The sequence below is a fragment of the Protopterus annectens genome, chromosome 4.part0 (genome assembly GCF_019279795.1).
Source record: "Protopterus annectens isolate FY-2018-M chromosome 4.part0, PAN1.0, whole genome shotgun sequence".
In the NCBI taxonomy this organism is placed as follows: domain Eukaryota; kingdom Metazoa; phylum Chordata; order Ceratodontiformes; family Protopteridae; genus Protopterus; species Protopterus annectens.
The window spans coordinates 856,942,918-856,966,348 of record NC_056733.1 but is presented as its reverse complement, the minus strand read 5'-3'; the positions used below and the strand labels follow the sequence as shown (position 1 = coordinate 856,966,348).

Sequence of the window (23,431 nt, the reverse complement as noted above, 5' to 3'; positions counted from 1 at the left end):
AACACACAATGCAAATGGGACAAAAGACCACAGAATCCATACAAATTGTAGTCAAACAGCTAGTCTGAAACAGTAAACAGAAAGTGACCCTCAAAACCCCTTCCCTACAGTAGATGCCCAGCAGGAAAAAGATCAATACAGGACTGACATGCTTAGCAAATAAGAAAATGGTCACGGCTGAAGTTACTGAGAACTATGCTTAGCTTTCCAGATATGGCATATGTGTGATAAAATTAGCAGCATGAGAACTAGCACTTCAATGGCAACTGCACATGTGCAAAGCAGCCGTTCTGCTCTGGTCGTCCTCACCACCCTGAAGCAAGTAATTCCCAAATACCTGAAATATCGTGCTAACATACTGTGCTACTCCTCTAATCATTCACTAACATCCAGTTTCTGGCCCCAGCTGTGCTAAAGCTTCCACCAGCTATAACTGAGGTGGAATGGTGGAATATTTTGTGGTGAAATCTTCTGTGCTCCCAGCACTAGAAAGTTCTTAACGTTCCTAATCTCTAGGTTGTTAGAAAGCAAGGTCTCCCACTGGAAGCTCTAACAGGGATATACAATGAAAACTGCCACAGATTTATTAAAACCAACACACATTATGCAGCCAAAACCTGGATCATCTGCAGACATCTGAACTGTGAAGCATGCCATATGTCCGTCATTACTTCACCTCTCCCCCTAACAAGCAAAGCTACCCATTCAATGAGCTGCAAGCCTCATGGCCCACGATAACCCCCTAACAGTCCTACCAGTTATAGTTGTGGAGAAAAGAAAAAATATTGATACTGCTACTTATATATTGTAACTCAAACACCCCTACCAACCATTGTTAAACTGAGGCCTACCTACACCAGTAGTTCCTCAAGGTCATCTTGGATGTAAACTCACACTAGCAAGTTCATGCCAAAATGTGACTCCTACCCCAGTTACACTTGCCTGAATCCCTTTAAGCCCCTCCTTGCCCTTACCTCACTTCCTTCCAAAAATCCATCCATCCCATTTAACCCTGTCCTCCCCTTATCCTCTTAATTCCTGCTACTCTATTTATCTAGCCCCACTAGAAGATCTCCTAGGACAAATCTGTCTGTTCCAAACCTCATTTCTTCCTGAACTGCTGTACATATAGTCACCTGAAATACAGAACAAATAATTTCCATTAGATTAGACTTTGCATCAGAATTTGAAAGTTCTGCAAAGGATTGTCATATTAGACAAAGTTGACAAATGATATTCCAAACATATGAATTTAACAAGTTATAGTCCAGAAAGTTAAGATGGAAGAAGTAGCATAGAAAGGACAGGGTAAAAGGGGCAACTGCCATGGGCACTGTCTTGGAGAGAGTGCAATTTGTGTTAAATCATTTAACTACATATATATATATATATATATATATATATATATATATATATATATATATATATATACATATACACATCTCAGTATCTTTTTCCCCTTTAAGGGAAGCAGAAAAAACTCCCAAAAAATGTCCTACATCAATGTCCAAGACTCCAAGCTATTAGGTTCATAGGTTCATACTAGGCTATCTGCCCTAGGGCATTTATAAGCCTAGCCAGAGTGTGTGTGGCTTTCACCACCCCTTAGGATGAGAATACTATACCCGTTAGTTTGCTGTGCCTCTGTCCAGCAGTGACACGGAGATGATTCCCGGGGTAAACCTACGATCTCCCATCCACTCGTCAAGATTTCTCTTGAACAGAGTCAGTGAGGGGCTCTGCCTCACATGGACTGGGATTCTGTTCCATAGTGTAGGGAGTCTCTGGGTGATGAATCTGTCCCTCCAGCATGTCCTATTTATATCCGTGTTGAGGTTTAAGTCTCTTGCTCTCGTGGCTCTGGTGGATTTGGATTTTTTGAGGGGGAGCATGTCCATTAATTCCGGGTTGGACATGGCCTTGTATGTTCAGGCACAGATCACCTCTAAGCAGATGGTATGCGACTGAATAGAGCTGGAGTTTCTTCAGTCGGGCAGCATATGACATATGTTTGAGCCCCTTTATCCTTTTGGTGAGGAACTTTTGGGGTCTTTCCAACTGCTGCAGGTGTCAGGTAAGGTACATTCCGAATGGGGCGTTGTACTCAATCATTGGTCTGATAAGTGAAGAGTACAGGGGTACAATGACCTTTCCTGATCTGGATGTGAGTCCCTTCATGATCAGGTGGGCAATGTAGAAGGTCTTCCTAACCACTTTGGCAATGTGAGTGTCAAAAGAGAGGTTACTGTCAACTTGGGTCCCCAGGTCCCTGATAACTTCTTCCGTGTTTAATGGATTACCACCTATGTGGTAATTAGGGGTTACCTTGTTTTTCCCAAAGGGTATGACTATACATTTTTTGGCATTTAGCTTAAGGCCATGGCTCTGGCACCAGTTATCCATTTCTATGAGACCTCTCTGGAGGATGTCTGTGACTGATGGAGTGTCAATTATGGTGCCCAGTTTGCAGTCATCTGCAAATTTTGTCAGCCACAATCCCCCTATGTTTGCCTGCACTTCAGAAAAATAAATGCCGAACAACAGGAGGCCTAGGACTGAGCCCTGTGGGACACCGCTCGTGACCGGCTTAGAGTCTGACATGGCACCAGCAACTCTAACCCTGTGGGTTCTGTCCTTGAGCCAGTTTGCAACCCATCTTGTGACAAATGTTCCTGCCCCTTTCCACATCACTTTGTGTGAGTGTCTTAAGGCAGTTACACAGCTTTATCTTTGGTGGCCACAGCAAGTGAATTGACCAAAAGAAATAACAGGTAGTTTGCTAACTGTGCGAACTCTAACCTAGTAATTCATTTAAAAATTGAATTCCTGAATCTTAATGGAGGTGAGGGTTATGAGCAGCTGTGGATATGACGCGTCTAAAAAATCTGTGTGTCTTCATACTTTTGTGGGATTAACTTTGTGAGCAGCAAAAAAGAAAAAAGAAACAAGAGTAAGTAAATGATTTTAAAATGCCTTTAAGCATCACTGTGCCTTTAACTTACAAAACTAATTACTTGGCTCATCACAACTGCCATTTCTTTTTCTTTTATATGCAACAGTTGCACTGGAAGTTTCAGCTCTCTGCAACAGTTTAATCTCCCCCACCTAAAATTGTCACCGATTCTCATTTTCAGCTCCAGTCTGTCCAGTATGGGAATCAGTAGATTTTTTGATTTATCAAAGTGGCCAGTGTAGGTTTTGTTTTGTATTTTTGGTTTTGTTCTGTGAACTAGTTTTTGTAATATCCCTCATTGTGATTGCTTGATTGAGTTAGTTAAAACTTTTCTTGCATGCTTTTACTTGTTTTAGAAGTTGTCACTGGAGAGCAAATGAGTATTTAAGTTAACAATTTTTTGATGTTTTCATTTGTTTCATATGTATCGCATGTATTAAAACAAAACTTTCCAGCCCTATAACTGGCTCTTTGGTAAATACAGAATGTGTAATTACTGGGAGGTGGTGACTAATTTGTTAGGAGGACTGTTCAGAGAAGCATTTCTGTTATTAATGATGTTCACATACTGATATGATACAGAAGTGTGTGAGCCAATGGAGGCAGTTTCTTTGGGGGGCAAGTATGAAATATGAAGCACTCTGCTGGGAAGCCTGTTTTAAACATCTTGTAAAGGGGAGAGGGGATTCGCAGCCAAAGTTGTGCTGCTTTATTTCCTTTATGTACATTTGTGAACCTCACAACTTATTTCATGTGTTTGGTGTGATTATTTTATCATTTGTGAACAAATGAAGTAAAATTACCAAAACTGTCTTTTAACAGTACAGCTGAGTGTCGGACAGTGTACAAACTGCCCGGTAGTGTCCACTAACGAATGAAACTGCTGCTGTTATAAAAAAAGAAGTTATGTACCTACCATAATGCTCCATGTTAGTTATCTTCATCTCGCCTTCCTTCTTGCTGTTTGGGTTTGGAGCCAATCCTCGGCTCTGACTCTGCCATCTTCTATTAGCTCGAGAGCTATTTACTGGCTCGAGGCTACCCCTTATCCCAGAATGCCCAGCGTCAGCTACCCAGATCTCATTTGTGATAGCGCACACTAGACATTAGTAGAGTAACCAGTTACTAAACAAGGAAAGTTATAGATTTACCTGGCATGTGAAGTAATAAAAGATGCTCAGCCAGTGAAAACAAAAAGGAACTCCTCACAATCCTCTAGGAAGGGGGAAGGAGGGAGGGACGCAAGAAGGAAGGCGAGATGAAGGCAACTAACATGGAACATTATGGTAGGTACATAACTTCTTTATGTTAAGTTGTCTATCTTGCCTTCATTCTTGCTGTTTGGGACAGCATCCCTAGCACCTAAAATCCCAGGTGGCTCATTGGAACAAACTCTTCAGAACAGTAGAACCGAAGGAAGATCTGCTCTGGGAGACCATATTTACCTTGTAATGAGAGATAAAAGTGTGGGGGGGTTGCCCAAGTGGCAGCTGCACAGATTGAGTCTATGGGTAACCTAGACTGAAACGCTACAGAGGTGGCTAATGGTCTAGTGGAATGACCTTTTGGTTTAGCTGGTAGCTCTATTTCATAACTGATAAATAAAGGCAATAGTATCAGATAACCATCTGGATAAGGTCACTTTAGAAACTGGAAGGCCTTGTTTGTTGAAAGCATAAGAAAGAAATAACTGGTCTGACTTTCTTAGTTCCTTAGTTCTATGGAGGTAAAAGCACAATTGTCTGTGTACATCCAATTGGTGGAACTTGTATTCTGCCTTGTTGCTGTGATTAGGAAAGAAAACTGGGAGATCTATGGATTGATTTAAATTGTTCTCTGAGCAGACTTTAGGAATAAAGGATGGATTGGTCCTCAGAGAAACTCTGTCCTTGTGAAATACCAGGTAAGGAGGACGAACACATAGTGCTTGAAGTTCTGAGACACATCTAGCTGAAGTGATAGCAAACAGAAAAAGTGTCTTCCAAGAAAGAAATTTTAAAGAGCATGATGCTGCCGGTTCAAAGGGAGGCAAAATTAAGGAGGCTAAAACTAAATTGAGATCCCAGGGAGGGGGAGTATCTCTAACTGGGGGTCTAAGAAGAGATGTTCCTTTCATAAAGGCTTTGCAGAGCTTATGAGACATTATGCTAGAATTAAACATACCGATATGAAAATTAGAAATGGCAGCTAGTTGTACTCTAATGGTAGCAGAAGCCGCACCAGGCTGAAAAAGCTGTGTTAGAAATTCAAGAATTTCATGGATTGGGGATAAGAAAGGATCCAAATTTCTAGATTCTGCCCAGTAAGAAAACCGTTTCCATTTACTAGCATACGTTTTCCTCGTAGTAGACTTATGTGAGGAAACAATATCATCACGGACTGCTGGGGAGATATTGGAAAGCCTGGCTAAGGTTGGAAGTGGAGCAACCAAGCTGTGAGTTGGAGGGTTTGAAGGGACTGGTGCAACCCACCTGATTGGTGAATCAGAAGATCTGGAACCGGGTCCAGAATCCATGGATGATCCAGAAGGTGGAGTTGTAGGCACAGGAACCATAGTTGTCGAGGCCAGTATGGGGCAATGAGGATCATTTTGCAACCCAATGATTTTGCTTTCTGTATGAGTCTTGGAATTAGGGGAAAGGGGGGAAAAGCGTAAAGGAGTCCCTGAGGCCAGTTGTGGACTAGAGCATCTCTGGGTATATGATCTGGAAGAGGAAGAAGGGAGATGTAGCTGCTGCATTTGTTGTTGAGAGGAGTGGCAAATAGGTCACAGCAAGGCTGTCCCCATTTGCGGAAGATAAGATTCGCAACTTCCTGATTCAGAGACCACTCGTGAGACACGAGGATAGCTCTGCTGAGCCTGTCTGCTATAACGTTGGATTTCCCAGGAATGTGCATTGCTATCAGAAAACTTTGGGAGGAAATTGCACATTGCCACAGTCTGAGTGTTTCTCAATACAAGGGGTAAGACCTGGTCCCGCCCTGTTTGTTGATGTACCACACCATTGACATGTTGTCCATTTGGACTGCAATGGTCCCTGAAGGAAGAGAGTCTTGAAGGGCTTGCAATGCTAGGAGAACCGCTCTCATTTCTAGGACATTGATATGTAGAGGGTACTCATGAGGTTGCCAAGTGCCTTGGACTGTCCTGCCCAGATAATGCCCCCCCCAACCTATCAGGGAGGCGTCCGTGGTCACTGTGGCTACCGGAGGGGGTTGTATGAAAGGTCTGCCCTGAATTACAAGTGGGCAGACCATCCACCAAGAAAGGTGCCTTTTGCATGTTTCTGTGATCAGGATCATGTGAGACATGGGTAGTTCCTGGAAAGACCACTGCGTGAAAAAAAGCCACTGAAGGATTCTCATGTGGAAACGCGCTAATGGGACAAGAAGAATTGCAGCTGCCATGGAGCCTAGAGCTTGGAGGACATGTCTGACTTGAACCCTTTTGCTCTGCATTAGAATTAACACTTGTTGATGAATGGTGGAAACTCTTTCCTGTGGTAATCTTGCAAACATTTCTTTTGTGTTTAATTCTGCTCCTATGTATGTAATAGACTGACAGGGCAACAAGGCAGATTTTTTGAAATTTACCGTAATGCCTAGTTGAGTGCATGATGTGATTGTATAATCCCATGCCTCTAAGAGTTGATGCCTTGTGGTAGCAGTCAGGAGCCAGTTGTCTAGATAGGGAAACACCTGGAATCCTTGATGTCTCAGGTGAGCCGTGACTACTGCCATACACTTGGTGAACACCCTGGGGCTGAGGTGAGACCAAAGGGCAGAGCTCTGAACTGATAATGACTGACCCCTACCCGGAAGCGAAGAAATCTCCTGGAGTGTCTGTCCAGCTTGATATGGCAGTACGTGTCCTGAAGATCTATGGAGCACATCCAATTGTCCTGACCCAGAAAAGGGAAAATGGACTGCAGTGTCACCATCTGGAACTTTTCTTTTTGTACAGATTTGTTCAATCTGCTGAGATCCAGTATTGGTCTCTAGTCCCCTGTCTTGTTTGGTACTAAAAAGAATCTTGAGTAAGTTCTGGATCCTAGTTGGTCTGTGGGGACTTCTTGAATGGCTCTTTTTTCTGTGACTGCTTGATCCCTTAGATTGGGTGGGACATCTGGGATGGGCTTTTTTGATTCTATGGGGGATTGATGGAAGGGAATTTTGTAACCTCCGGATATGATGGATAGTACCCATCTGTCTCTTGTTATATTTCGCCAGGGTTTTGGGTACAGTGAAAGTCTTCCCCCGACTGCCTCCAGAGGTGAGCAGTCGGGCAACCCTTCAGGGATGCTGGAAGGGTTTGGCAGAAAAAGTTTCTCTGTCACCCTGGTTTTGCGGTCCCCCTCTGCCACAAGGGCGGCATCTGTTATTGTTGTTTTCCCCTCTGCCCCTGGGGGAAAAATCACCACGTGTGCCAGGCAAGGGTTCCTGGGATTTTTGGAACCACATCTTTCCGCTCTTCTGACCCTTGGGATAAGGTCTGGAAGGAGTGGAAAAACGGACTCCCACAGCAGAGAGAGTCTTGCCTTCCTGCTCACACCTGGTCAATGTGTCTTCCACCTGAGGCCCAAAGAGAAAAGATCTATCAAAGGGAGTACTGGTGAAGGGTGCTCGAAAGGGTTCCGTAAACTGACACAGCCACATCCAAGCATGTCTCCTGAGAGTCACACCTGTCCCTGCGGCTCTGCTCGCGCCATCCACTGCATAGGAAATCAGCCTCATGGAGGAGTTAACTATGGAATTAAGAGTTGCAAGCTGAGAAGCTCCTTTGGCTGGTGCTCCCTCAGCTGTAGGATCTTGAAGGGTATCTCCAAGCTCTTTCAGGAGATCCCTTTGAAGACATGTAAAATGCCATAGATAATTCAGAGACCTCATTGAAAAGGTCACTGAAGCAAACATTCACTTTCCATTTCTGTCCATTGTCCGAGACTCTTTGTTCGGAGGATGAACAGATGAAGAGGTCTCTGCTAACTCTTTCTTGGTGGCTGCTGCTACCACCATGGCATCAATGGGCACACCTTTGGAGAGGAATTGCTTGTCCTGGGGGGCTGTAATAAATTTATTTGGTCTCCTCGGAGTAGGTTCCACAGAATCTGGAGCTGACCAAGCCTTTCGAGCCACTACAGACATGAGTGGATCGAAAGGAGGAGATACCCAGAAAGTGGAAGGTCAGGAAACAAATGCGTCCAGGTATACAGACCCATTGTCAGTAGGGGCTAGGGAAGTCCAGTCTCTCTTCTGCCTAAGCATTTCAAGGATGTCCGAAAAGGAAACATCTTCAGAGGGAGACCTTGGGGACCCTTCCGATTCATCCATGCCTGTATCTGAATTGACAGACTCAGGGGAGTCTATGAGCTTCCTCTTGCACTTCTTCTTCCAGGGAGGCTCCCCTGAGTGATCAGCGGAGGCTTCAGAAGAAGAGGGATCACCCAATGGGGTGTCCTGGGGCATAGGTTCCCTATGCTTGGGGTCTGGAGGAGGAGTAGAGGTTGGCACAGACACCACGGGGGGAGGAGCCGATGGAGCTGGCAGTAGAGCTGTCTCGGGGGACAGCACACTCCGCATGACCTCAAAGGTGTCTCGACCTCCAGGCAGAGAAAGCTCCGGGTCCAAAGAAACAGGAGTCTTTCTCCGTGTTGAGGGTGATTGCTCCAAGGCCGATGCTGGAGCCGAGCTAACCTGCACCGAAGCTCCGAGGGGGAGAACGGGGTCAGACAAGGATCCGATACCACTCCTCCCCTCGGAGCCAACGAGGGGGACTCGGCACCAAGATCACTCAATAGAAGGTACAATCGAGGTAATCGGAGCCGACTTCAGAACCGAAGGAGAAATGATGATCGGCACTGACAGTTCTACTGCCTGCAGATCCATGGTCTCCGGCTCCAAGCTAAATGTAGTCAGAGGAGGAATAGAAATAGAGGCAGTTGGAACTGATACCTGTTGAGGTGAGCTGGACAGAATTTTTGCCAGTGCCTGTGACTTAAGCAACCTACTTACTCCTTTCTCCACATCATGATCTGATAATCTAGAGGATCGAGAGGAGTGGAAAGAATGATGGCTACGTTCACTCTGTAATAAAGGTGACTGTGGTGCCGAGTGGATGGACTCCAAGGATGGCGACCTCAGTCTCTTATGGCTCTGAGACGGCTCCAAAAAAGCAGATGGAACTGATGGAGGAGTTGTCTTGTCTTTGCCAGCCGGTACCGACATACTTGGTTGGTCAAGTAAAGGAGTTGGCTCCGAAGGTGGAGCCAACGGCTTGACAGACTTAGGGGATTTCGCTGGCTGAGTACTTTTAGACGGAGAATCCTGAGGCTTCAATAATCCCCGAAGGATTAATTTGTTTTTGCGCTCCTGCAGGACCCTTGGACTAAAAGCATGACCTATAGAACAGGAGTCCTGCAGGTGAACAGCGCCCAAACAATAAGCACAACTAGTGTGCCCATCTGTCAGAGACATTTTATGAGAGCATGAGTCACACTTTTTGAAGCCAGATACCTTATTATCTTTAGACATTATAGTAACACCAACCACACAACAATAATGAAAGGCTATACTATAAAAAACAAGAACAGTTAAAGAATAGAAGGAAAGCCTCTAATTTAAACTGCTATCCTGGGGGACTCTCTAATTTAAACGAGTTCAAGGGAACAGAAGGCCTGAGAGTTATGGAGCGACGGCCAACAAAGCTAAAATACACAAGAACGCAAAAAAGGGATAAAGGAATATTATCTATATACATAGATAATATATAATAGAAAAAAGATTATACTAAGCCTGAGCCAGTAAGGAAGCAACCTCACAGCTGAAGTGGTAAATGAGATCTGGGTAGCTGACGCTGGGCATTCTGGGATAAGGGGTAGCCTTGAGCGAGTAAATAGCTCTTGAGCTAATAGAAGATGGCTGAGTCGGAGCTGAAGATAGGCTCCGAACCCAAACAGGAAGAATGAAGGCGAGATAGGCAACTTAACATCTGCTATTATCTTGTGCATATTTTCCAGAAATGTGGGGTCCTAACAGTAATAACTACTTCAGTCACCCCTTTTACTTTGCAGCCACAAAACTGTTCCATTAACTGTTTTTTATTGATTTGTGCTTCTGTTTGTGTTTGTATGTATAACTGCAACATGCTGAAAATGGTGTTTGTATATTAAACTTAACTTTATTTCAAAATGTGCATATCAGCTTGCTTTTTGTACCTGGGGCCTGGGGTGGAACTGGAAGAAGAGGAAAGGAGTAAGTGTCATATACTAGGATGCAAATCCTTCTTACTTTATATTTTGATTGCTGTCGTGTGAGCATATCCATTGTCAGTTTTATAAACTTACAACTGGAGATGCATTTAAAAGTAGAATAATAAGCCTAGAGGCCTAGCAGGAGGATGTGCAGTGAATACATTTGGACATGGACAGCTGACAAATTAGCTCATAAAGTGCTGTTTGTTTAAGAGTATTAATGTGTGAAACAATAAGTCTGTCCTGTTTTTTGTTTCTGTCTAGCTCAGCAGTAGTTTTCAGTATACTAGTAGGTAGCACTCATTTTGTAGGAAGGAAATCCATGTCAAATTCTGAACCTTTTCTTTTGACAAGAAATTAAATGGTAGGTCAGAAATCTGTATATATCAACAAATACATGACCGAATCATGTAAATGATTATGTGCAGTGAATACAATATATATATATCCTTCAGAAACCTGCAATCACACTTACCTGACTTTCAAAAGACTGAGACAAAAACCCAAAACTCCAGAAGATCGACCACTTGGAACACTGACAGATCACTATGGGTAAGTAACCACTTGGCTGGCATGTTGACCTTTGCCCCTTACTTCCACAGTAGTGCGATCTCGGAGTTGGTAATATTTAGTTAGAGAGGTGTGGGGGGTGTAGCCCCCACATGGGTGGGTATTTTTTGCTTCGGTTTTAGTGTGATTGCGAAGATGGGTGAATGGTTACTTACCCGTAGTGATCTGTCGGTGTTCCGAGTGGTCGCTCTTCTGGAGTTTTGGGTTTTTCATCTCAGTCTTTTAAAAGTCAAGTAAGTGAGATTTCAATCTACTGAAGTAGACACACACACACACACACACACACACATACATACATATATATATATATATATATATATATATATATATATATATACACACACACACACACACACATACATATATATATATATATATATATATATATATATATATGTGTGTGTGTATGTGTGTGTGTGTACTTGCTCTTGCTGTTTCTCTACCTATTTCAGTTTTGCTGTGGCTTGTTCTGACATTGTCTCATTTGACAATTTGACTTGTGTATCTTTTTGCACACATTTTCAATTATTTTAAAAGTTTTGCCTAAACTCTAAAATTAAATTGTTTTTCATTTTGTAAAGATTTTTTCATAAAACTTATGTGGATATCCTGTTAGATAGATGTTATAAAGAAGTTATGTACTCACCATAAAGTTCCATGTGAGTTGTTCCATCTCACCTTCATTCTTCACTGATGGATCGGCTCCGACATGGCCGACTAGCAAGCTTAAAGTTCTTCAGTAGCTCGAGACCCATCCCCTTATCCCACAATGCACTGCTGGAATGACCCCAGATCTTGTTTGCTGCGTACCTTATAGAAGTACAATAATTATTCTGCCTAGGAATGTAGACACATTGAAAAACCAGGATGAGGACAGCCTCCAGGTCAACTGTCAGCCAGGAGGGAGGGACGTGAGAATGAAGGTGAGATGGAACAACACACATGGAATGTTATGGTGAGTACATAACATCTTTATGTGAAGTTGTTCAATCTTGCCGTTCATTCTTCACAGATGGGTAGCGTCCCTAGCACCCTGATCTTGGGTGGCTCACGGAAGTACACTCTTTAGAACCGTGGAACCAAATGAAGCCCCGTCCCTGGAGGCCTTATCCACTTTGTAATGAGTTATAAAAGTGTGAGGTTTAGACCATGTGGTTGCTGCACAGATGTTGTCCAAAAGTAATTTGGCTTGAAAGGCTGAAGAGGTAGAAACTGCTCTGGTTGAATGAGCCTTCACCTTACTAGACAAGGGCATGTTATGACAAGAATATGTGTAGGTGATACAATCCGACAGCCACTTAGACAGGGTTGTTTTGGCAACTGGTTTACCTTTCCTGGCCTCAGAAAAAGACACAAAAAGCTGATCTGATTTCCTAATGTCTTTTGTTCTGTCTAAATAAAATCTAAGTTGTCAATGAACATCGAGTTTGTGCAATATATATTCACCAAAAAACGCGGCAAGGACACTGCTACTCCTTAAAATCTTTATTGCACAAAAAACACAAGATGAGCGCTTTCGGGACTTCTCCCTTCATCAGATAAAATTACAATAAAACAACCCCTTCTTTTAAACTAGTGCATATCCAATAGGATTCAGTAAAAAACCCGCCTTTTTTGAAGGGTGGGCTTAACAGGTATCACATCATTTAAACCAGGTGTACGATTGGCCATAAGCTCAATGATCCATCTGGATTCTGCTAATTCTGTCAAGTGCTTCGCATCACCCCCTCTAGTGGTAAGCCTTATGTTTACTATAGCCCTGAAAGTGAATTTATGTGTGGCATTATCCATCACGTGTCTGCTCAAAGCATTATGCACATCCCCATTCCTAATGCTAGATAGGTGCTGTAATATCCTTGTCTTTAACATCTGGTTAGTTTTCCCTACATAAAAACTAGGGCAATGTGTGGATAAAATGATGTGATACCTGTTAAGCCCACCCTTCAAAAAAGGTGGGTTTTTTACTGAATCCTATTGGATATGCACTAGTTTAAAAGAAGGGGTTGTTTTAATGTAATTTTATCTGATGAAGGAAGTCAAAGCCATCTTGTGTTTTTTGTGCAATAAAGATTTTAAGGAATAGCAGTGTCCTTGCCGCATTTTTTGGTGCATATTGGACTTTCTGTTCGTAGGCTGGACTTTGGTATAGTACTCAACTATTTTGCTTTGTGCAATATATATTCTAATTTGTTGGTGTGATTAGGGAAGAAACGGGCAACTCAATGACTTGATTAATGTTAATCTCAGAACATACTTTAGGCAAAAAGGATGGATTTGTCCTGAGAGATACTCTATCCGCATGGAACACCATATAAGGGGGCTTGATGGATAGGGCTTGGAGCTCTGACACTCTGCTGGCTAAAGTGATGGCTACTAGGATGATAGTTTTCCACGATAGAAATTTTAGTTCATAAGATGATGCAGGCTCAAAAGGAGGAAGAATGATGCAAGGTAACATAAAATTCAAATTCCAGGGAGAGTAAGGTGTCTTCACTGGAGGCCTCATGTGAAAGAAACTTTTAGAAAAGCCTTAGACAATTGGTGAGCCATAATATTCAAACCATCGATTCCTAGATGGAAATTAGATATAGCAGCTAATTGTACTCACACCGTAGCAGCCGCTGCTCCTTTGTTGAAGATTTCTGTCAAGAAATGTAAAATAGAAGACAATGGCGCTTGGTAAGGGCAATGTTGTGGGAAGAAGCCCAAATGGAAAATCTCTTCCACTTACTATAATACAATTTTCTAGTGGAAGGTTTATGGGACGCCAACAACATTTTCTAGTGTCATGGGAAAGATTATAAAGTCTGGCTATGCGGGGAATTGGAGCAGCCATGCGGTTAGCTTCGGTGTCTGCAAGGATGGATGAAGATCTCCTGACGGATGTGTCAACAAGCCCGGAACTGGGTCCAGGATCCATGGATCTTCCAGAATGTGATGGTAAAGAAATAGAAACCAAATCTGCCGAGGCCGATGAGGGGCTATAAGGATGATCATCCATCCCAGCAACTTTGCTTTCTGCAAGAATTTGGGTATCAGGGGAATTGGTGGAAATGCATAGAGGAGACCCGGGGGCCAATCGTGGACAAGAGCATCCCTCGTGGAGTGACCTGGCATGGGAATCAGGGCAAAACAGCTTCTGCATTTGTTGTTGATATGACTGGCAAACAGGTCGCAGGAAGGCTGGTCCCATTTGCAGAAGATTCTGTCCGCAATCTCTTGTTTGAGGGACCACTCGTGGGGCAATAAAATTGCCCTGCTCAGTCTGTCCGCTATGACGTTGGATTTGCCCGGGATGTGCGTTGCTAACAGAAAGCGCTGGGATGACACTGCCCACTGCCATACTCTGAGGGCTTCTCGGCAAAGGGGATAAGACTTGGTCCCACCTTGCTTGTTCAGGTACCAGACCACTGACGTTGTCTACCAGACCACTGACATGTTGTCTGTCTGTATTGCAATTGTCCCTAGAGGAAGAGAGTCCTGAAAGTATTGCAACGCTAGAAGTACTGCTCTCATCTCCAGGACATTGATATGCAGATGTGATTTTTTGATCTGTCCATGTGCCTTGGCCAGTCTTTCCCTGAAAAAGTCCCCCACCACCCTATCAGGGAAGCGTCCATGGTCACAGTGGCAACTGGAGGGGGGAGCATGAAGGGACATCCTATTGTGACATGAAGAGACGTCAACCACCACTGAAGATCCTTCTTGCAGGAATTCATTATCAGGATCATATGACTCATTGGAAGTTCTTGGTAAGACCATTGAGTGAATAGAAGCCATTGAAGGATTCTCATATGCATCCTTGCTAACGGGATTGCTAAAATTGCTGCTGCCATCAGTCCTAGAACTTTCAATACCTCTGCAGCTGGTGCTCTGTTCTTTGATATCAGGGGCATGATGTGTTGGCGAAGAATACAAATCCTTTCCGGTGGAAGACAAAGAGTGGTGGTTGACGTGTCTAATTCTGTCCCTATAAAAACAATATGCTGTGATAGCAACAAGGCAGACTTTTTGAAGTTAACTGTAATGCCTAGCCAATCACTGAGTGTCAGAGTAGCCTCTCTCGCTTGAAGAAGTTGATGCCCGGTGGTGGAGGTAAGGAGCCAATCGTCCAAATACGGAAACACCTGGAATCCTAGATGCCTCAGGTGAGCTGCAACTACTGCCATGCACTTGGTAAACACTCTGGGGGCTGTAGTGAGAACAAAGGGCAGAGCTCAGAACTGATAATGATTGGCTCCCAGCCAGAAATGCAGGTGATCTCTGGATGGCCTGGCCATCTTTATGTGGTAGTACGCATCCTTGAGATCGATCGAGCACATCCAATTGTCCTTTACTAGAAACGGGAGTATGGACTGTAGCATGACCATTCGGAACTTCTCTTTTCTCACAAATTGGTTGAGTCTGCTGAGATCCAAAATGGGTCTCCAGTCCCCTGTTTTCTTTGGAACCAAAAAGAATCTTGAGTAAGTTCCGAATCCTCTTTGGTCTTCTGGGACTGGCTGGATGACTCTTTTTTTCTAGCAATCGGCATACCTCTATTGCTGCTTGTCCCATGTGACTGGGTGGAATGTCTGGGATTTTTTTGACGGGAAGGGGCTGGGTGGAGAACGGTATGAAATACCCTCTGGAAATGATACTTTGTACCCAAATGTCATTTGTTATATTTAGCCAGGCTTCTGGGTACAACGACAAGTGACACAAGTCACAAGTGCCTCCAGAGTAGGACAGCCGAGCCTCCCTTCAAGAGTGCTGGTAGGACTGACCAGTGAAGTGATCTCTGTCACCCTGGTGTTGCGGACCCCCTCTGCCACGAGGGCGGTGTCTTCCATTGAAACCCCTTCCTCTGCCTCTGGAGGGGAGCTCTCCACGTGTGTCTTGAAAGGCTTCTCGGGCTTTCCAGAACCACAACAATGGACTCTGATGGCAGACAGAGTCTTTCCCTCTTGCTCACCCCTGGTCAAAGTCTCCTTCACCTTTGGCCCAAACAAAGATGAGCCATCAAATGGGGTATTCATAAAGGAGGACTTGAAGGGTTCCGCAAAGGAACAGAGTTGCATCCAGGCATGCCTACGAAGAGCAATTCCTGTACCTGCAGCTCTACTCGAACCATCAGCTGCATAAGATATGAGACGCATGGATGAGTTGACTATCGAATTGAGGGTAGAGAGCTGAGTGGCAATCTTGTCGGATACACTCATAGCTACAGCACCCTGAAGAGTATCTTTCAACTCTTTAAGGAGATCTCTCTGCAGTCTGGTAAAATGTGTCAAGTAGTTCAGTGATCTGAGTGAGAAAGTCGCTGAACTGAACATGTGTTTCCCATATCTATCCATGATCCTAGATTTTCTGTTAGTAAGATGGATAGATGAGTGAGTCTCAGACATTTCCTTTTTGGTGGCTGCCACTACCACCATGGCATCAACAGGAACTCCCTTGGTCAAAAAGGACTTGTCTGCGGGGGCAGAAATAAACTTATTTGGCCTCCTAGTAACAGGTTCCATAGATTCTGGTGACTCCCACGCCCTTTGAAAGACCAGATAGTGTTTGCCTTACAAACACAAGGTGCAGGGTTTGAGTCTCACAAGGGATAATTGGCTAGGCTTAAAATGGCTCGCAAGGGCAGTTAGCTTCGTACTAATCTATGAACTAATCTATGAACCTAATATCCATAAGCTCATCTTAGGGTGGAGATACCCAAGAGGTGGAAGGTTGAGACCCGAACGCCTTCAGGAGAACTGACTCATCCTCAGTAGGGCTATTGGACTGCCAATCACCCCTCTGCCTAAGAATTTCAAGAATCTCCGCAAAAGAGATGTCCTCAGAAGGGGATCAAGGGGATCCTTCTGATTCATCCAAGTCAGTGTCCGATGTGAGAGACTCCTGTGGTGAGTCCAAATGCCTCCTCTTGCATAATCTCTTCCTGGGAATATCTTCGGGGGAACTTCTGGAGAGGTCTCAGAAGAGCAGGGAGCACCCTGTGGGGCTACCTGAGGCTCAGGGTCTCTACACTTGGGATGACTGGAGGAAACAGAAACTGACAAAGGCACTTTAGGGGAAGAAGAGGCCAGTCCTTGAGATGAGGAAGTCTTAGGAGACAACACTCGCCTCATGGCTTCGAATGCACCTTGGCTCCGATGAGAAGGAGTCGACAGATTTGATGGAGCTGCGATCTCCTCCCGCCCCGAAGCCATGGGCTCCGAGCCCAAGGTAGGAGCCGAGCTCACCCGAGCCGAGGCCCCGAGAGGGAGAGTCGACATCGACAAGTCGCTGTGACTATCCTCCCCTGACCCAACCAGAGAGTGTCTGCTCCTAGAGTCCCCGGTCACCACACTTTCTGACCTTTTTCCTTTTTTAGTCCTGGATTCAGAGGAAGATTTGGATGATTTGCTGGCCCCATCCTGGTCGGACAATGCCTCTGAAAAAGGGTGTTTGATAATACCCCTGTCAATTAACTTCCTCTTCCTTTCTGCAAGCACTCTGGTGGAAAAGGAGTGACAGATACTGCATGAATCTTGCAGGTGCACCTCACCCAAACAGTAAACACACTGCACATGGGCATCCGTGACGGACATTTTCTGTCCGTAGTCTGGGCATTTTGTAAACCCAGACTTTGGATGTTTTTCCTTCTCTTCAGACATTTCACAAAATCCAATAAAATGGAGCACACTGTTTAATTATGAGCTATTTAAGAAGAAATCGAACTAACTCACACAATACACACACAGCCCAAAAAGGCAATTAATAACTATATCAAGATAAATAGGATTAAGCAATCCAATAACAAGAATCCCAAAAAGGGAACACTAACCAACAACTATAAGAAGAGGTCCTAAGGCCAAAGGGCCAAAGGCAAAGAAAGATTTTACTGAGGAAAGGGGTGGAACACAGAAAACAACTATTTACTAGCTAGTATTATCTAGTTGTTGTTGTTTGTCTTTCGGCTTTTCTCGGTTAGGGGTCGCCACAGCAGAACTCCGGTCCGCTAAGGATTGGCAGTAGATTTTCATGAACGCCGGGGTGCCAGCTCGACGTTCAACCTTCAACGAAGGCACGACCATTTACGCATGTCTGTTGAATGCCCACCCAACTGCGGGGAGGACATGCAGACTCCACACAGAAGGCACTCCCCGCACTCCAGCCGAGAATCGAACGGGCGAACTTCTTGCTGTGAGGCAACAACGCTACCGCTGCACCACCACGGATATTATATAGTAATCAAAGATATATAAAAATTGAAATATAAAACTTGCTGAAAGTTGAAAACTCCCAATAATAGTCTCGAGCAATGCTGGAAACCAAGAGATACGTGCCGTGGCAAACTAGATCTGAAGTAATTCCAGCAGGGCATTGTGGGATAAGGGGTTGGGTCTCGAGCTACTGGAGAACTTTGAGGTTGCTAGTCGGCCATGTCGGATGCCGAGGATCAGCTCCAAACCCATCAGTGAAGAATGAATGGCGAGATTGAACAACTTCACATTTTTTATTTTATTGATGTATATGATGCTTTATTAAATACATATCAGTGAGCAATTATGTATTGTATGCCTTCTTTTTCACTGCATGATTGAGTAATAGAATTTTGTTTATTTAAATTTGTTTACCATGAAAGTCTAACTGAGACAGAACCCATTTTCAGCAGGGGCTCAGGGAGAAATGCTCCAGACGCATGTCTTTGGAGTGTGGGAGGAAACTGGGTCTATATTACAATGTCAAACTCACCGTATTCCGAAAATTGTAATATTGAACCCATATGTCTGAAATGTGAAAATAGTGAAGCCACGAAACACCGATTTTTGTTTTCCCAGGGAAAAAAATCAGTGGGACGTTTTCATGGCTTTGCTATTTCTTCCACTAGGGTGTGTTCTTGGAGTTGGTATATTTAAGTAGGGGAGGGTGTAGTTTAAGTTTCAAGTGCATGTGTTTTTTTTTGTACCGAAACAGTGATTTCTTTTCCCTGGGAAAAAAAATCACTGTTCTGTGTGTTCTTATATTTTGGGTTTCGAACTTCCTGGTTTGATATTACATTGTTCAAACTCCTGTGAGTTTGACGATGTAATATAGACTCAAGGAAACCCATGTGAACACAGGAAGGACATGCAGACTCCACACAGAAGGCACCCCCAGCCAAGAACCAAGCCATAGAACCTCTTGATATGCGGCAACAATGCTAATCGCTACACCACTGCACTGCCCCTTGTCATGTGTGTGCGTATGATGGTCTGTATCAGAGAGTCAGAATAAAGAATATATATTTTTAATCAAATATTCCAGACCAGAATATGGATATCAGTTGCTGATGTGGTGGTGGACAGTAAACCTAGTTTCAACTTGTTAGCAGAAGAAATCAGGACAAATCCAAAAATAATGATGGGACAAAGACCCCAAAATAGGGAAGGATTATATTACTCTTATGAACTTAGACAATTGTCAGAATAACAGGATTTGTTTTAGCATGCATTTTATGAAGGACAGGAAGTCTGAAACTCAAATGTCTATCATTATAGTGACGTCAATCACTAGTGCTTTATGAGAAAACCAAAAATGTTATGAGGAAAAGACCACATAATGAGGCAAACATCTGGACAGTTGAGGGTAGGTGTGTCAAATTAGAATGTAATGCAAAGGCATAAATGTAGTTTGAGTTAATGGCTATTTCATGTGATTACCTTTTTGGGGAAAGAGGTAGTGAATTTCACTTAATAAAATGACAATGATCAGAAATAAATGAAGAATTCTGAAAATTTGTTGGCAAAGCATTTCCCCCTTGTTCAAAAATGTTTCTTTTGCTCTTCATGTGGGGGTTGCTAAATGAAGGTCTCACAATGGGTTCCAAATGGCCTAGTCACTCCTTAGGGAAGAATTATATACTTTTGCCAAACCTGTAAAATACTCTGCTGGCCTTATAATTCAGGACTGGGTTAGAAAATGTGGTCCTTGTACTTTTCTCTGTATCTAAAGAAATAAAGTCAGGATCAGCAGATGTTTTTTTTCTAAAGGTACACATGTCTATCAGGGACCCTATAAAACCAGTACAGCTTTTTGGGAACATTAGATTGGGAGTGTAATGACACAGAAGCAGCTGAAAAAGCATCCTCAAAGCTCCTAAACTGGAGGGATAACCGCAGGCTTATAGAAGTCCATACAGATTACTTCACGGTACATTTTTCTGGGAGTCAGATGCTTCACCTTCTCATTTACTATGGTGTTACTGAAGGATATTTCCTCATTTTGGGAATCAGAAAACAGAGTATCTTCTGTCTCAAATTCATAACCTTTGGGGGAAGCAAAATCCAATCAGAGTCCGATAAATTCTCTTCAGAAGAGGAAAGCACTCTCTTCCTCTTAAAAAGTGTGGAAGAGGAAGAAGCAGAAAAGGAAGCCTGACAAATCATTTACTGACTGAATTACTGAATGTATGATTGTAAAATTTCTTCATAATGCACTTGCTTTTCCACTAATTTACTGTATATGCACTTTAACTGTGTTTTATGACCTGTATGTAATACATTGTACTTGTATTTGTAAACCTTTCTTGCCACTTTTATCTAGTGTCATCCACACTGTAACGTAATTTTATGTTATATCTTTCCTATTGCTCCTGTAAACCCAGGTCATGATTAAAAAGGGCCAGCAGACCAGCCCACCCACCCAATTGTCCAACAGATATAACTGAAATAAATTAATAAACTCACCATACAGCTTTTCAGTCTTTCAAAGAGCTTTGGCATCACTCTGGTGGTTTCTAACATGACCCATAAATGTGGACACTGTTGGTTTGGCTTTCTAGCTTTGGAAACTAGGAATCTGATGGTGGAACCAATCTCTCTCCTGGTCAAACCATTTCCTGGAAAACATTAAGCTGGGCCTCTCCCAGTTATCATATGCTGAAACAGAACTGGTCCAATGCTATGATTTGTGGCTGTTAACTGTGTAATGATGTGCTTCTTACTGGAATAGCTCCTGCAGGGAAAAAGTAAAAATGATCCATATTCAATTTTGGTGATTGCTGCTATGTATTTTTTGCCCCAGTTTGTGTATAGACCAGGTCTTTGTCACATGGAGAGGACCATGGTTCGACCATAAACTGTGGGTGACTCAAAGATTGGCACAAATACTGATATGAAGACGATCAATGACTCGCTTTCTTGAGAGCAAGTTCAGTCTAGATTTGTGCTAAGCTGTACACTTGTGGAGATCTCATGTAAGAAGGCTTATTTGTGTCTAGTAAAATTTCTGGCTCATCAAATCATTGGGCTGTACCCTTTGCAGTAGCTGGAAGGCTGTGCAGCACAGCCTGTGTTGCTGCTTGTGACATTGTTTTTCTTTAGACTATTATAAGGCAATTAGGACTGCCAAGTAAAAGCAGTCCTTTCCCCTGAAAACTCCCACTGAGTTTTGTGAACTCCAGTACAAATTTACCAGACTTATGTTGAGGAGAGTTTGATTACTCTGATTAGGATTGTATCATGGATGTTGTTTCACCTCTACAATCTACATACTGCAGGTTTGATTCTAGCTCTGTGAGGTTGGCAATATTGTGAATTGCTAAGACAAATTGTTTTCCAGCCTATTTAGTCACTATGTGGGATGGTTATGTTTCCATCTCCTTTAAATAAGACTTTGATGCCCTTGATCCTTAAAAAGCCAGTATTTGAGTTTAACAACCTAGAGAATTACTGTCATGTATGATGTCCCTTTTATTCTGAGGTGATTGTCAAGGTGGTATATGCAGAGATGTATTCACAGCTAATATCTCATCGGCCTCTTAGATCCTTGTCAGTCCAGTTTTAGATCAAGGCACAGCACTGAGACAGCCATCATATGAGTGGTTAATGATCTCATTTTGGCAATGGCTTAAAGGCTGTATTCGATCTTTGTCATACTTAATCTCTCAGTGTAGCTGACACTGTGGACCACGGAATTCTACTGGGGCAGTTACAGTGGTATTGTACTATAGAAAGCACTGTCCTTGAGTAGTTTGCCTCTTTGCACTTGTCTCACTTCCACACTTGGTGTCAGAGGTCAGTTCCTGTGGTTCTTTTGTAGTGAGAACTGCCTCAGCACTGCATTTAGAACTCTATTACTATGCACAGAGTATATGCTGCCACTTAGGGAGATCATTGCAGAGAACAATATTTCTTGCAAGTTTATTGCTGACAATATTATGCCTGACTTTATTGCTATGGAGGACTGCTGGATTTCACCTTCCAGTGGATGGTACAGAATTATACCAGCCTTAATCCAGCAATGACTGAAACTATACTGATTCATGCCAGTGTCCATCTGTCACATTTTCCTCCATTCTTTCCCTTAATAACTTATGGTGGAAATCCGATGGACTTTGTTTCTTGTACCAGTGACTTGGGTATCCTACTTATGACAGGATGACACTGATGGACCAGGTCTCAGCCATCAAGACAGTGCATTTCCTTTTTCAAAATGCAGCCTGTTTGGGGGAACAAATGGTTGTGACTATTGAAGTGATTCTTTTGAACTGGGATATAGGATCTGAATTGCCTAGAAATAGCAAGGTCTTACTAAGTTTAATGTTTTTGACTGCAAAAAAAAGCAATTACTAGAAAATAGAAATCAAAACCTGAACAAACTGTAACTGAGTGATTGAACATTGTACAGGAGATAAAAGGACTCAAAGCAAAATCTTTAGAAAAGGGAAGGAGCAAATTACATAGAAATACATGGGAGTTTGTGGGAATAAAACATGCACAACAAAATACACAGAAATAAATGGAATTTGTGGGAACAATACATACATTCCATAGAAATAAATGGAATCTGTGGAACAATACATAAATTACATAGAAATAAATGGAATTTGTGGGAAGAAAACATAAATGACATAGAAATAAAGAGAATTTGAGGGAAATTTGTGGAACAATAATACATTACATATAAATAAATGGAATTTGTGGGAAAAATACATAAATTCCATAGAAATAAAGATAATTTGAGGGAACAATACATAAATTACATAGAAATAAATGGAATGTGTGGAACAATACATACATTACTTAGAAATAAATGGAATTTGTGGGACAATACATAAATTGTATAGAAATAATTGGAAGTAGTGGGAACAATTCTTCTTGTTTCGGCTTTTCCCGGTCAGGGGTCGCCACAGCGGATCACCTTTTCCGCTCAGGATTGGCAGTGGAGTTTTACGGTGTCGAGTTGCCAGCCCGGCACCCAACCTTCCACAGAAGGCACACACATGCATACACTCAAACCTAGGGCCAATTTAGAGTGCCCAATCCACCTGCAGCATGTCTTTGGGATGTGGGAGGAAACTGGAGCACCCGGAGGAAACCCACACAACCACAGGACATGTAGAATAATGTTCAGGAGGAGGAGGAGTTGGGCAATTTACTTAATGTTGTCGTGAATGGAAATGGTCAATTATTTAAAATGTAATCATTTAATAATGCTGGTGTTTAAAAGAAAAAAAAGAAGTCTGGATCAGGGACCTTATTACATTTACAGACTTAGCAACAGTGTGACCCTGCTACACATACACACACACACACACACACACACATATATATATATATATATATATATATATATATATATACACACACACACACACACACACAGACACACACACACACACACACACACACACACACACACACACACACAC

At 42.9% G+C, this 23,431-nt stretch overlaps 1 protein-coding gene across 2 annotated transcripts in view; it reads right to left on the bottom strand.

The window, feature by feature from the left end:
* Positions 1–23,431, bottom strand: part of LOC122799628 (guanylate-binding protein 1-like) — a 983,968-nt gene that overhangs the window by 196,379 nt on the left and 764,158 nt on the right. The window lies entirely within an intron of this gene.